Here is a 14,725-nt window from a genome sequence, read left to right as displayed (position 1 = left end):
AAGGAGGCTTGGCGCGCTCATTTATTTATTTTAAAGCAATTAATACCACGTTAACTAGAGCCTTTCAAGCAAAACAGGATATCTATGCTTAAACAAATAAAGTATGGTAAGTCATGAAGTCTTTGAAACTGCTTTTAAAGTGAAGTTCTGCTGACATGATTCTAGGGTTGAGTAGTGAGTGTGTACAGTATGTGTTTTTTTTATAAACGTGGAGTGGCTAACTCACAGAGGACAGGGTGTGGAAGAGAGACACTCCTAGTACCTGTACCAGCCTGTTCTATCTTACACAGATCCATTGTCAGGCTATCATCTGTATTCATCAAACCCTTTGTATTTTATTTGGAATTAAACGAACACAACAATACCTCTTACGCAGAAACTGAAGCATTTTATTTATTATTTGACATATTCAGAATAATTAACAAAGGGGTTTTAATTTAATGTTCCGGTGTACTGGGGAAAAGTGGATCGCAGTCTAGAATTTAAAAGGGAGGTTCCTTTGTTTTTAAGGTTTACGCATAGCTTGCTGTGCTAGTGCTACGTCTGGGGAATTAGTAGTAGATGGAGCCCAGGGAATAAGTAGATCGGATATATAAAAAAATAAATACTTTTAAATGGATTTTGTAAGTATAAATTTACATAAATATGTAGATCGGACATATTTGACAGTTTAACAGTAGATAAGAGAATACTGTAATGTACATTAACAAATACATAATTTAAAGTGAAGTTTGTAAGTGTATTTGTAGATCTGATTAACAAACGTTATGCAACTCAAAGTTTTTGCTATTTAATGTGTAAGCAATAGCTAAGGAAGTGGATATTGTAAGTTTAAATTTACATAAATAAGTAGTTCAGACGTATTTAACAGAATAATGATAGAGAAGAGAATGCTGTAATAATCATTAACAATAAATACTTCTTCTAATATAAATAAGTTAGTCATTTATGTTTCTTTAAAACTAGGATGATAACGTTTAGTCTTTGTAAACTGTGATAGTTACCGCAAGGCCTACTGACAAAATAATATAAGCAATACTAATAACACTGTATTATTGTATGTCATTGGAATATATCACTAAAACTATTTAATTTCGATTAAAGAGTGACTACATTTTGACTTGTAAAACATTTTAATAATATACAGTAAATAAATCTTTGATCACACATCAACTACAGCCTACATCTGACTAACAACGACATTTTTAAATACACAACTTTTAACACTTTAGTCCGAGTATAAAGACATATCAGAAAACTTTGCATCACACATATTTTACAGACAGAAAATAAATAAATAAAACAAAGTAAGTGATGTGTGAACACATTAGCATACGATCTGGCAAATAAAATGACCAGACAGAAAGGGCTGAGTGCAGTTAACTTCCCCTTTAATCAAATAAATGCGGCACCTTCCTTTACGTTACTGCGCTTGCGTGATCTACTTTTTCCCCCAGTGTACTTCCCTACGACACTGATCTAAATTAACCCAGGTAATGTCTATTGAAATTGCCTAACCTGAATGATATACATTAGTGTTTTAAGTCGAACCCTGACGTCGACACGTCATGCAAATTGTAACGATAATTATCGATCATTATCGAGTTAAAATGCTTTTTTTTTTTTTTTTTTTTTTTTTTTTTTTTTTTTAAGTGTAAACATAACGGTAAATTTAAGAACAAAAAATCAATCCCACTGTCCAAAGGAGGAAAAAAAAAAACAAGGTTTGAACACTACGTTAACGTTGTGGCCTATTCACATGGAAATAATGATCTCTTTCTTTTTTTTTTTTTTTAATTGCTGTTGGTTACAATTTGTGAATTACGTAGACCAGCTTCTAGCGAATGCAGTAGCTAGTGCCGCGGCTGCAGAGATGAAGTTCACTCTTTGCTGTCATATTTTAATCAAAACTGTACATGACTTTGCATATCCACTTCCACATAGATTTGCATTATCTTAAGTGAATACAACTATATTGTCAATTTTCTCAAACAGTACATTAGAGGTAGCTTACCCTAATTCCTTTCCTGCAACAGAGCTTTCCACAGCGACACATTCTCCGGTTTATCATTTTATTTTGCATCTCCATACGTGAATTTGTAGAAGATCTCTGTCATACACATATGTGGATTGATTATTAATTGATACCACGTCGCAAAGTTTTCGGCCACGTGGATTCGCTTATGTACGTTACAAGGCCCTACCTATTTTACGGTCGTGAGAAATGTGACACGGACCATGAAATTCATTCTTCACCATGAAAACTGTATTTTTTGTGCAATTTTTACCCTGTACTTAAATCCAATTAAGTTGTGTGTACCGGTCCAGGTTCCTGATGTGATTATAAGCTTGTTTCAATTTAAAAAAGAAAACTGGACAGGATTTATTGATTGACACTTAACAGCAGCCAGTAACCACTTTGGGCTCTTCTCACTGATTGGTAGAGATGGCCTCCCGGGCGGGTTTAGTATCCTAGGAGATCTCAGTTCTTAGTGTTAAGCGAATGTCCAAAATAAATTAAAAAAAATTACAATAATTACTGCAGTGGATCGTGTACAAAAATTTTGCATTCTACTGGTGGCAAACCATGCTGTACAACCTGCAGTGTTTTATTGGATCACATACGTCGAGCTACGATCCAGCGGCATTTAGACTACTGACAGCAGTCAAATATGAAAAAGGTTGTGGATAGTGCATTGCTTCTAAACGAAAAGGTAAAAAAATATGTTTCTGAAACAGCGGCACTTGAAAACGTAGTAATGTTAACTATTAGTTTCGCTCAAAACAGACGGCTGATTTAAACCAAAATATGTATAAAATAAATTAATACAGCAGGTTACTATTGATCTCTGCAATGTAAAAGGTGGCCCGTAAATTCAACATCAAATTATCTATATACTAAAAGCAAGAAAATGTTTATTTTTACAGAACATTTCCTTAAAGTTTTTTTACATTGAAAAAGTAAAAACAGATATTTTCCGTTGTTTTAACAGACCACAATTCTTTAAAAAAAAAAACGTGGGTAACGTTGACGGTTAAATACCTTAGATATTACGTATAATTACGTTAAAACTGGAATTCCAGAATCCATTGCAGGGCTGATTGCAAATAGTAGTGTTTAACAGTGTTACTGTATGTTAAGTGTGCTGTGCGGTTGCACAATTATATGTACATTTACATGTTCTTTGTGTTCCTTCACCATTTTACGTGTGTTGTTCATATTTTGTGTGGCCACCATCTTGTGGTAGGTCAGATCTTATAGTGGGTTACCCCTCTAGTGCTGATTTGTATCCCCGTTCTCTGCTGAGTTCATGCTAGCTGTAACGTAGCCATGAGGTAAACCCGAGGTGTGATCATCACATGTTGTATCTTGCTGTAAGGGCAGGAGTGGAAATGCTGCTGCTGTAGCAGGTCCAGAACGCATATAACTGTTTTTATTAATAGTTAATTTGTTAAACCTTACTAATTGTTTGATTTTATGGTATTTTACTGTAAATGTATGGCTTTTAAATTTCTACAAAAGATGAATGTATTTGTATAGTAAAAGCAATAGTTTTTTGTTTTACGGTGTGATACCGTTTATTATACAGTATTACTGGCAACCTAACTCTATGCTTCAGTGCGAGAGGTCCCGGGTTCGCGTTCGCCCTCCGCCTGTGTGTGGATTGCCTCTCTCTGTGTGATGAACCTGCCTGCGGGAACCGAGATCACTACAATACTTTTAACAATATTTTACAACAATATTTAGATGGTTTTTCTTACCCCCAAAATATAATAGTATAGCACATTTCTCTTTACAACTGCATAAAAATAACATTACGGAATCATGTGAGTCCAGACCCACGCTGCATAGGTGGCTATAGTTTGAGATTTGTTTTTCAAGAAGACACTTTTTTTTTTAAACTAATCTTGCAGTAGAACTATGCTTTATTGAAGACATCAGAGGGGTGTACTGTGTTGCAAAGCAGTGGTATCGAGCAGACAGAAGAAAATACTCAAATGCATTACAAAGCCAACTAACATCCCATCAGAAGTTGAAACTAGCAGCTGCACAAATAAAGAGAACGAGTCAACTTCTGACAGGGAAGCGGCATCAACATCTGAGTCTTTGTTTTCTGGGCTGGTGAAACGAAAAGCTCACAAAAGTAAATTTCAGCCATCATGGTACCAACAGTTCAGCTGGTTAGTTCAACAATCAGGGCTAATGCACTGTTGTTGTTGTAGGCAAGCAAGACCACAAATTGCTGGCAATACTGATTTTATAGCAGGCTGTTCCTCCTTGTAAGAAAGAATCACTCATTAAACAAATGCAGTGCAAGACATGCAAAGGCTCAGCAGTATATGTTAGGAAAGCAAATGCAACCTACAGAGTGTAGAATCTCCATGTGTTTTCATCAAATAGAATCCACCTCAACAAAGCACAGAAAGAATATGTGCATACAAATGAAAAACGTTTATTTTATTGCAAAAGAAGAGCTCCCTTCTCCCTTGCCCAGTAATGGAGTGGATGTCAATGCTTCCTATGCAAACAACCAAACACCAAATTGCTGAAATGATCAGCACCACTGCTGCAGAAATGCAAAATGTACTCAAAACACAACTTTTAAAGAGTAATTATTTTTCATTTATGGTGGATGGTTCCACCGAAGTCTCTCTTTCAGAAAATGGGGTAGTCTATGCAGGGTTCTCGCCAGCGCTGTTGAGCTAACTGGTTTGTGTAACGGCCAAAAACGAATTAACCTGTGAATCATTGTTGATTATACCTTTGTGAGAAATTGGTTTGCTTAAAATACTTGTTTCAGCACAGTACTCTTCACTGGGTTGTTTGTGACAGTATGTTTAGTTTGGTGCGTGTAATGTAGGCGACATGGAGACGAGATTAATCTTTATTAGCACATTTCCTCCTGTTGACAGATGTGACTATTCTGCAGATTTCCTAAATTCTGAATAGGTTTGCAGTTCCACTACAGAACTGTAAAGCAAAATTGTGCCAGTAGACAGTGCTATTAGTGTATCTTAATATTAATGCCTCCCTGACCAACGCAGCTCTAGTTATAGCAAAAAAAAAAACAACAAAAAAAAACAACCTGTGATCTTGAAGCTGCGTGTTTCTGGCTTGCCATTTTGTGAAAATGTTCTTTCGTGGCGAAAGGGTATGTTTGAAACCATGACTTCTCACCTCCCTATGACTAGTATCACGGTCATATATAGTGCCTTGCAAAAGTATTCAGACCCTTGACCAATTCTCTCATATTACCGAATTACAAATGGTACATTGAAATTTCGTTCTGTTTGATATTTCATTTTTAAACACTGAAACTCAAAATTAATTATTATAAGGTGACATTGGTTTTATGTTGGGAAATATTTCTAAGAAAAATAAAAAACTGAAATATCTTGCTTGCATAAGTATTCAACCCCTGTGCTGTGGAAGCTCCCAGTTTGCACTGATGAAAGAAATTGCCCTAACGAGGACACAATTACCTTACCATTGGCCTCCACCTGTAAACCATTAAAGTTGCTGTCACATTTTCTGGATAAAAACCCCACTGTTGAAGGATCATTGGTAAGGCTGTGAATCTGAAGGAAAATGAAGACCAAAGAGCATTCTACAGAAGTTAGAGATAAAGTAATACAAATGTGTAGATTAGGGAAAGGGTGCAAAATAATATCCAAGTGTTTGGATATCCCAGTGAGCACAGTTGGATCAATAATCAGGAAGTGGAAGCTGCATCACACCACCCAGGCACTGCCAAGAAAAGACCAAACCTCAAAACTCAGCGCTCAGACAAGAAGGAGACTTGTGAGAGAAGCCAAAGAGTGGCCAACAATCACTTTGAAGGAGCTACAGAGTTCAGTGGCTGGGAGTGGAGTAATGGTGCACCAGTCAACCATATCAAGAGCTCTGCATAACACTGGCCTGTATGGGAGGGTGGCAAGAAAGAAGCCATTACTCAAAAAGTACCATCTGAAAGCACGTCTGGAGTTTGCCAGAAAGCATGAGAGTGACCCAGCTGCGATGTGGGAAAAGGTTTTGTGGTCAGATGAGACCAAGATAGAGCTTTTTGGTCAAAACTCAAAGCGCTTTGTGTGGCGCAAACCTAACGCTGCCCATGCCTCAAGACACACCATCCCTACAGTGAAGTATGGTGGTGGCAGCATCATGCTGTGGGGATGCTTCTCATCAGCAGGGACTGGGCATCTTGTTACAATTGAAGGAAGAATGGATGGAGCAAAATACAGGAAACTACTGCAAGAGAATCTGCTTCAGTCTGCTAAAAAACTGAAGCTTGGGAGGAAATTCACCTTTCAGCAGGACAATGATCCCAAGCACAAGGCCAAAGCAACATTGGAGTGGCTCAAGAACAAAAAGGTGAATGTCCTACAGTGGCCCAAAAGTCCTGATCTCAATCCCATTGAGAATCTGTGGCACTATTTGAAAATTGCGGTCCACAAGCGTCGTCCAAACAACCTGAACAACTTGGAGCAAATCTGCCAAAAAGAATGGCCCAAAATCACTCCGACACTGTGTGCAAAGCTGGTACATACTTACCCCAAAAGACTTAAAGCTGTTATTGCAGTGAAAGGTGGCTCTACCAAATATTAATGTGTGGGGGTTGAATACTTATGCAAGCAAGATATTTCAGTTTTTAATTTTTCTTATAAATATTTCCCAACATAAAACCAATGTCACCTTACAATAATTGATTCTGAGTTTAAGTGTTTTAAAATAAAATATAGAACAAAACAAAATTAATGTACCATTTGTAATTCAGTAATATGAGAGAATTGGTCAGGGGTCTGAATACTTTTGCAAGGCACTGTATATATAGTTGTGTGCATGGGTGACTGGTATTCCTTGGGCTGCATCTCTTGGGACATGATTCTGGTAATTGGTCTGTACAGTGTGTTTTATAAAATGTTTTTCCGTTTGGATGCCATGTGGGTTTTTTGTCTGTTTGTTTGTTTGTTTTTTTACATGCAGCGCTGTCCGCTGATTGTTTCTATTAGAGCCTCTGGCCTCCCGTTTTGTGGCATTCATAATTACGTGTTCAAGCTAAAGAACTTTCATTTGGCAAAAGGAAGTCAAACTAAACATTATCTGTATTTACTCATCTACCAGCACACATTAAGTGTGCTGGCAGTCTTACACAGGTACATTTTTCGAAGCCTTCGCCACCGTGGTGAACTTCGGGGAAAAATAGTTGAGCCACAAGGGAACGTTTCGCTTGTGGCGAGTGGCTAGCGGGAACGTAGCATAACAAGCTGAGTTAAATAAGTCATTCAGAGGAAGAACAGTAATGTGCATTCCACCAGTTTTGAGGTATTCAATCTTTTTTTTATTTCAAGGACTTTAGAAATAAATCCAAAATTCCACAATTTTACCATAATCCTTTTGTATGACTTCAGTTTCCCATAGATGGATTTTCATATAGTATGTAGGTTTTAAAATATAAAATGCGAGACACAGAACATGTCCCGTTTTACTTGTGATAAGTGGAAAAAACGTTTGTATATTCCTTAACTATGGAACAACAGTGACTAAGGGGTTTTCCACTTATTCTTGCAAGCACACGTGTGATCAAGTGTAAGTTACGTCTTTTAGTGGTGCAACAACCATATGTATCGGAACAACAATAGCAAAACTCCACAATCACATGATCACAGCAAAGTTTATTAGAATATTTAAAATGTGAGATGATGCACTGTGATAGGATGGACGTGTGTGGTGACATCAGGCCAGATGTAGGAAGAATAACAAAGGCAGTACTGCGGTGCAAGTTGCGGCGGCGTCATTTTATTAAACAAACAAAAATAAAAGATTTAACAAAAATGAACGCTCACAGAGCACAGAAAATAAAATTATGAACAGAAATAATCACAAAAAAACGATCAGGCTGGGCAATCGCCTTCACGGACACTATGAGGTATGATTAGTTTCGTTTTTGTTTTGTTTTCTCAGGTATTGCTCTCGCTGTCCACTGTTCTTCCTCTGAACTCCCATCCTGAGTGCAGGGAGCTGCAGGCTTTTATGCAGATGACCATCTCCCGATTAGCAACAAATGAATCACCTAATTAATTTGGGAAATGGCCACTTTCTGCACAAGTTTTTTTTTAAATTACACTGGCAGAGGACGAGCTGGCAAAACTCGCCTCTGCCAAAACACTTACACATACACACTCACACACACACACACACACACACTGCTCATATCATCATAAATACAATAAATAATTCATAATACAAAAATACAAAATAAAAACAGGGATAGAGGGGGACACCCTGTTGTAAAAATAAGTAACTAAATAACTGTGCAGGGCTCCTCTCCTTGTTACATGCACGTTATTAGTGTAGCTTTTTTAGTAATCAGTAAGTAGCCTATATTTTAACTACAAAGAATACAACTCGCATGCAGAAACTACTACTATGCAATAGGCTATGATTGAAAAAAAGAAAGTTTAGAAAACCTAATATTTATGCTAATTTTGAAAGAATAAAAACAGCACTATTTATATCCACATAATCGTAGGCCATTTTAATGTTTTGAAAGGTAAAAACAGGTTTCTCAGTTGGACAGAAACGATAACACTGGCAAAAGTCTAGATTCCCTTTCGTGGAATGGCATAAATGCTTTGCTAGGGTGTACGTCATCCTATGACGCAGACTTTGAATCTACCTACTGACAATCATATTTACACAATATTATCCTGACAATTGCTTCCACAAAGTATAAGCATGTGCATGACTTGTCTGAGGATCTCTGTTTCTTTTCCCGCCCCCGCTCCCACTCCTCCCACCACCGCGGTGTGAAAAATTCCTGATGAGAACCCTGCTATGTGCGACTTATCCAGGAGTGAAAGCCAAGAAACCATCTCGATGGACTCCAGGCTGTTCAACATGCTCATGCAAATAGTACATTTCACACTTTCTGTTTTTCTGATATGTTATTTATTGCTGCTGTAGTGGTAGTTAGTGTAACAAAATATGCTGGGGGGGCATTGGTGTTACTGAAAAACATAATTTTCTTTTCTTTTTGTAAGGTCCAATAAAGCAACGCAACATTTTGCCAAACTAATATACTGAAGTGTTACTTCTATGCCACAGAGTGGGTCCATAAAAATAAAAAAAATGTTTGTTTTGGTACTGCCTTCTTTTAAAAATAATAGTTTTTTCGTGTCTACAAAAATTCAGATTTGGATGCCAAGTACTGTGTGTATTAAAAAAAAAAAAAAAAAAAATCATGCTTGGAGATGCACATTTGTTTGTTACTTAAGTATCAAGGTTTATTAGTTATACATTTATAGGGTTGATTTGAACAGTAAATACGTTTGTATGTAGCTATTTAAATTAAGTGCAATAATAGGCGACCATATAGAAAAGAATTGGAGCTTGCATGATCCAAAAATGAAAAGCTTACTTAGAGCACTGCTATTATAGAATAAATGTGTTGCTGACAGTTTTTATACTTTAATTAGTTTAACAGATCATTTTAGGTTGACCAGATATACAAATTGGTCAATTGCATTACAGCACAGCCAGCTGTGGTTTTATATTCTTCCATCATTTGTTTTTCCTGTTTTCTATAATTACATGGTTTAGAATTCTAGGTAAAATAAAAAATAAAAAATTCATGCCAGCCACGCAGCAGCCCTCAATTCACTGTTTTCATGCATGATCAGATTAATTCTGTTTTAGAACTGGCTCTGGAAGCATTGTTGTGCTGTGCTCTGCATGATAACCTGCACTCTAGTGAATTCCCTGGTAAGCATTGCTGGGGTCAAGGTCGCGCAGTTAGGCAATGGCTGATGCAGTCAAGTTAACAGTGAGTGGATGTTGTAAACAGAATCCAACTCAGACTGCCAGCACTTGATTAATAGCCTATCTGTGCTGCCCTCTAAATCACATGGTACATCAGAGACATACTCCACTCCACTCCACTCCACTGCAGTGAAAACTCAGATGATATCAGTTGTGTATCCCCTGAGGACACATCATCTCAGGTTTAATCTTGGAGCTTCAGGTAGTTCATTCAAAACTGGATTTTACTCAATCTTTTTACCTTTTTAATTAAGGTGATTTTAGTTCTGAATAGTTAAATTACAGTAATCTTGGGTGCATAGCAGTTTAATTTTGTAAAACAAGGTTTTGATCTTGTTTTAGGTGGAGGATGTTATTTAAAATATTATTTAATACTTCAGTTGATGTTTACTGGAATATTAACCTTTTAAATGCTGTTTAAAAACAGCCAAGTGACTCTGAGAGTATTAATACACATCTGTTGTTTTAGGATACAACAGGATAGTTATTCCATGTTGAGCCAAACAAATTCCCTTGCAATACAAAACAACAGCATGTTTTTATTGTTTTATTTGTATTTTTTGTTTTCAAATATTACAAGATGTAGTGGCTGTTACATGTCTTATTTGTTGTTGTGGTTTACATAAAATAAGGCTGACATAGAAATGTGTCTGTAGTCTTCATTTGTAGAGCTACAATTTCGCTCCTTTAATCTGGATTCTCAGATGTGGTTGTTGCGAAATCTGCTTTACAGTTGTGGCCAGGGAAATAGTAATAGGCAACTAGCTTGCTTAATGGCATTTTTAGGAAGGTTTATAAAAGTACGCAATGCTGATTACTGAGTGTAGTGAATGTTATTTTAAAGACCTTTTTTAAGGTTAATCTATTTCTTTGGTGTCTCTTTGCAAGCAGTTTCTTGTAGAAAATGGGGCAAAGTAGGAGCTGAGCTACTGAATACTTCTGTTCATGGTATGGTAATCCTATACTTGGTTTACATCTGTGACTGTTCAAATCACGATTGATTCAAGAAGGTGCCGATGAAGCCGTTCTTGTGGAGGTTTCCAATTACCAATGTGTGCCAAAAACGGAAACACAGATTTTGACACTTATTTAAACATTTTGCAAACTGGAGATATTACATCTGTTTTTGTGTTGGTGTTAAACTACTGTTACAAATAATGATTATTAGTTGAAAAACAAAGATTACAGCCCTTCAATTTGTAGTATGTAAAAAAAGTATTAGTCATTAAAGGAGGACTGGCATTAAGTTATGGAGATTGACCCTGAAAGAAATCTCTTTTGTTTTAAACAATTCAATTTATTTTTCTTTTTTCTTTACACAATGCAGCCGAATTATGCGAAATGCATTTTGTAGGGTTTTTTTTTCGGCGGCTTACAAAAAATCATTATCGTAAATCTGTTTCTCAGTCACCTGCTCAACCCAGGGAAACGACACGGTGGTTGAGGTGAAACCTTTAGTTTTATAACTTATTTCTAATTTATGATTAACTCCTTAATAATACTACATACTCAGTGACTTTTTTTTTAGGGTTTTTATTTATTTATTTATTACTCGTGTTGCTATAACATTGCTCTCTACTTTAGCTAGTAAAACAGAAAATATTAGATTCAACGAGTGGACAAATAAATACTTACTTATTTTACCAACTGTACCGAATGCAACGCCAGTGTGTTTACTGTGCAATCAATGTGTGTCAGTAGTTAAGGAATACAATATGAAAAGCCATTTTGAAACCAGACAAGGAGCTTTTGGAAATACGTATCCAGAGGGCACAGTAGTTAGCAACTGAGACGTAGAAACACTGATCTCTTCTTAAGTTATACTATTAATATGTCACATACATTTTAAAGTGTTTGTAATGATCTCTGTTAAATTCACACTGTTTTATTATTAAAGTACTATTCATAAGGTAAAATGTGTAAGTGTTGTTCAATATTAAGTTATATAATATTTGTTATTGCTTAAAAATGTGCAGAGTAAAATACTCTGGCCTGCCTACTCCTATTTTTTTTTTTTTTCCAATCTGGCTCCCTAGTTGAAGAGCCCTGTTCTAACTAAGGCAACTCTATCTGTCCAGGGTATACGAGAAACAGAATAGCAGTTTTACAGCGAGTTCAGCATAAACCAGTCTGCATTGTTGCAGATGAAACTACAGATGGGAGTGATAAGTGTCCTGAACATTGTATTTAATTTGTAATTTTATGAAAATTGTATATTTCTGTAATAATGCCCCTTATTTTCGACTAGTCTGTATATTGTAATGCCAGCAGTAAGCTGTTTTTTCAATACACCTTTATTTGTTGACTGACCTACAGTATATTGTTACTGGTGGATTGCTTTAAGAAAGATGTTTCCTGAAAACTTCAGTATCTCGGGGACTTAAATAAAAATAAAAAAAATGAATTCAATAGATTTTTCATGTAAAAATGTTATTTCTGTTCAAATTACGTTGTTAGAATTCTTAATAAATTGATAAAAACTGAAAAAACTGAATTTGTAATTCCCAGACTGGAAAATCAGGAGCCCTTAAAATTTTGATTTCCATCCTCCCCAAGAAGCTCAATTTTTACCATAGGTTGATTTCATATTGAGATAAAGTCTATTATACATCTTAAAAGATCAGCTAAAATCCCTGGTTCAGTTGACACATCGATTACTGTCTGTAATAAACAGTTGTGTGTTTTATATGTATGTGTGTGTGTGTGTGTGTGTGTGTGTGTATATATATATATATATATATATATATATATATATATATATATATATATATATATATATATATTATATATATATATAAATTCAGAAGAGAATGGTGTCTTCCAACAATTCACATTGTAAATTCCATTAGTGTGCACAAAAATAAAGCCATCATACTGAGTTTTATTTTTATTTTTTTTAACATTGATGCTTATGGTATTAGAAATCAATTTGTATAGGTTTTGGGGATGGGACCTGGTATATTTAGTCTGTATAAGCATGCCTTCTAGGTCCAAGAGTCAATTTAATTATAATTGGAAATCCCAGCATCCATTTACACTTGGAAAAAAGAGTTTATTATCATGCTGAATTAACCAACCAAATGTAGGTACAGTTCATACTTCCAATAAACATTCTGATGCTGCACTGCACTTCTGTTATACATAGTTATGACCTATATTGTTGTTTTGCATTTGCACTGTATTTTGTCTTTTTGGTTTTAGACATTTATTCAGCACTTGTCAGGCGCGTCGGGTCTAATTTATTTAAACACGCGCGTTTTATTTTAAAAAAATTTTTTTGGAGTAAAACAGGTTTAAAAGGAATCGCAAAAGGACACTCGGTACTGTATCTTCAGCCAAGCTCCACCCTTGTTTGCTGTATTTTTCACATAGCTCTTTATAGACGTGCATACTGATAAATTCTCACTTGATCACTCGTTTTATCACTAAACTCCTCAATAGTGCGATCCAAGTCATTATTTTATTACTATAACGTCTCAAAAAGCTCTGCAAATGTCTGTGATATTCTTTGAGTGCTGGATGCAGAAGCAACTGTGTCCTTTGTTTATGTCCGTGTTATCTCTGTGGTGCATGGGGCTATCAGATACGCCCGACATAGGACTGCAAAGGGTTAATGTTACACATTTACAATGCATCATTCGAAAACAATTGAGTGCAAACAGCCGGTCAGCTTCCAGATCTAGTGGGCTTCTATTTTGCATAGATGCCCGCTGGAACGTTGAAGTGCATAACTGTGAATTCAATTTTAAATCAATCCGTGCATAAATATCAGCTTTTCCCCTTAACATTCTAATGTACAGGAAAGAAACAATTTGCTGTCCAGTAGCATCAGCTGGATCCAAACAAAACCAGCCAGTCAAACTACCACCCCTGTTTCAGTTCTTTCCGTGCTGGCCAATTCACTCCCTGCCAGCTTGCATGACGCCCCGCCTCAGACAACAAGTTGAGTCCGACTCAATACTACACAAACTATTTAACAGTACATGTAGATGTCCAGATAAATTACACTAAGAATGCGTAAGACCCCAATAAAAATAAATGTTATCCTAGTAGTAATAATTTTAATAATAATAATAATACAGTTTACTCTGTCGTTTTTCTGTTCTAATAATATTAGGGACTATTTTCCTCAGCGGAAGGTTACACGGTGAAATATCAGAAGTTCAAGGTAAATATAGGTTTTAAAGTTTTTTTTTTTAAAGAGAAAATAAATCATTTTCTAATAGCGATAGAGCCCTTTCAATACAGGCTCTACCGTGTGGTAGATGACCTTGTGGTGGCGCCGTCGCCTACTGCTCGGGATGCATAACTCCAGTCACCGTCATCTACCACACCGACGGGCTCTATTGCTTAAATAAAAAACAATGATACTGAAACTTTTTTTAATATGTTAAAACAAATTTAAACAGTACTTTAGCTTTATTTTTTACAGATGCAACTAGAAAACTATTTATAAAATTACAATTAATCTAAAGCTTATAATAAATAATTAAATTCATACAGGAACTCCGCTGAGATGTCATTACAACTGAAGCTGATTTGATATCCTGCTTGAGTGGAAAGCTTTAAAAAACACTGTTATTTTTGGATACATTTTCCCTAGGGCTTGCAACCTCTCTGTCTCACGGTGGGTTTTGAACTGCTGAAGCTGGAACACAGCGGGGAAGCTGATGGCTGTTTACCAGTGCTCTGCTTCTTAAATAATGCTTTAAGATGGGCGGATGAGCCTGGCCTTGATGGGGAAATGGGGGCTTCTTGAAGCTGTCAGTTATCATTATTTAAGCTTGCCTGCATTCTTTCCAGCACATCATGTTGTTGTTGTTGTTGTTGTTGTTTTTTTGATTAATCTCTGAAAAAATGGTTAGCTTTTTGGTGTAGCAACTGTTCTTTTTGTGTTGTGACCTT

At 36.1% G+C, this 14,725-nt stretch overlaps 1 protein-coding gene across 2 annotated transcripts in view; it reads left to right on the top strand.

Annotated features, from left to right (window-relative positions):
- The window catches only part of LOC121325932 (probable JmjC domain-containing histone demethylation protein 2C), a 97,954-nt gene that overhangs the window by 14,136 nt on the left and 69,093 nt on the right, over positions 1-14,725 (top strand). The window lies entirely within an intron of this gene.

Source organism: Polyodon spathula, chromosome 13, assembly GCF_017654505.1.
Source record: "Polyodon spathula isolate WHYD16114869_AA chromosome 13, ASM1765450v1, whole genome shotgun sequence".
In the NCBI taxonomy this organism is placed as follows: Eukaryota; Metazoa; Chordata; class Actinopteri; order Acipenseriformes; family Polyodontidae; genus Polyodon; species Polyodon spathula.
The sequence above is the reverse complement of the archived record's forward strand: the minus strand, read 5'-3'. Positions and strand labels throughout refer to the sequence as shown.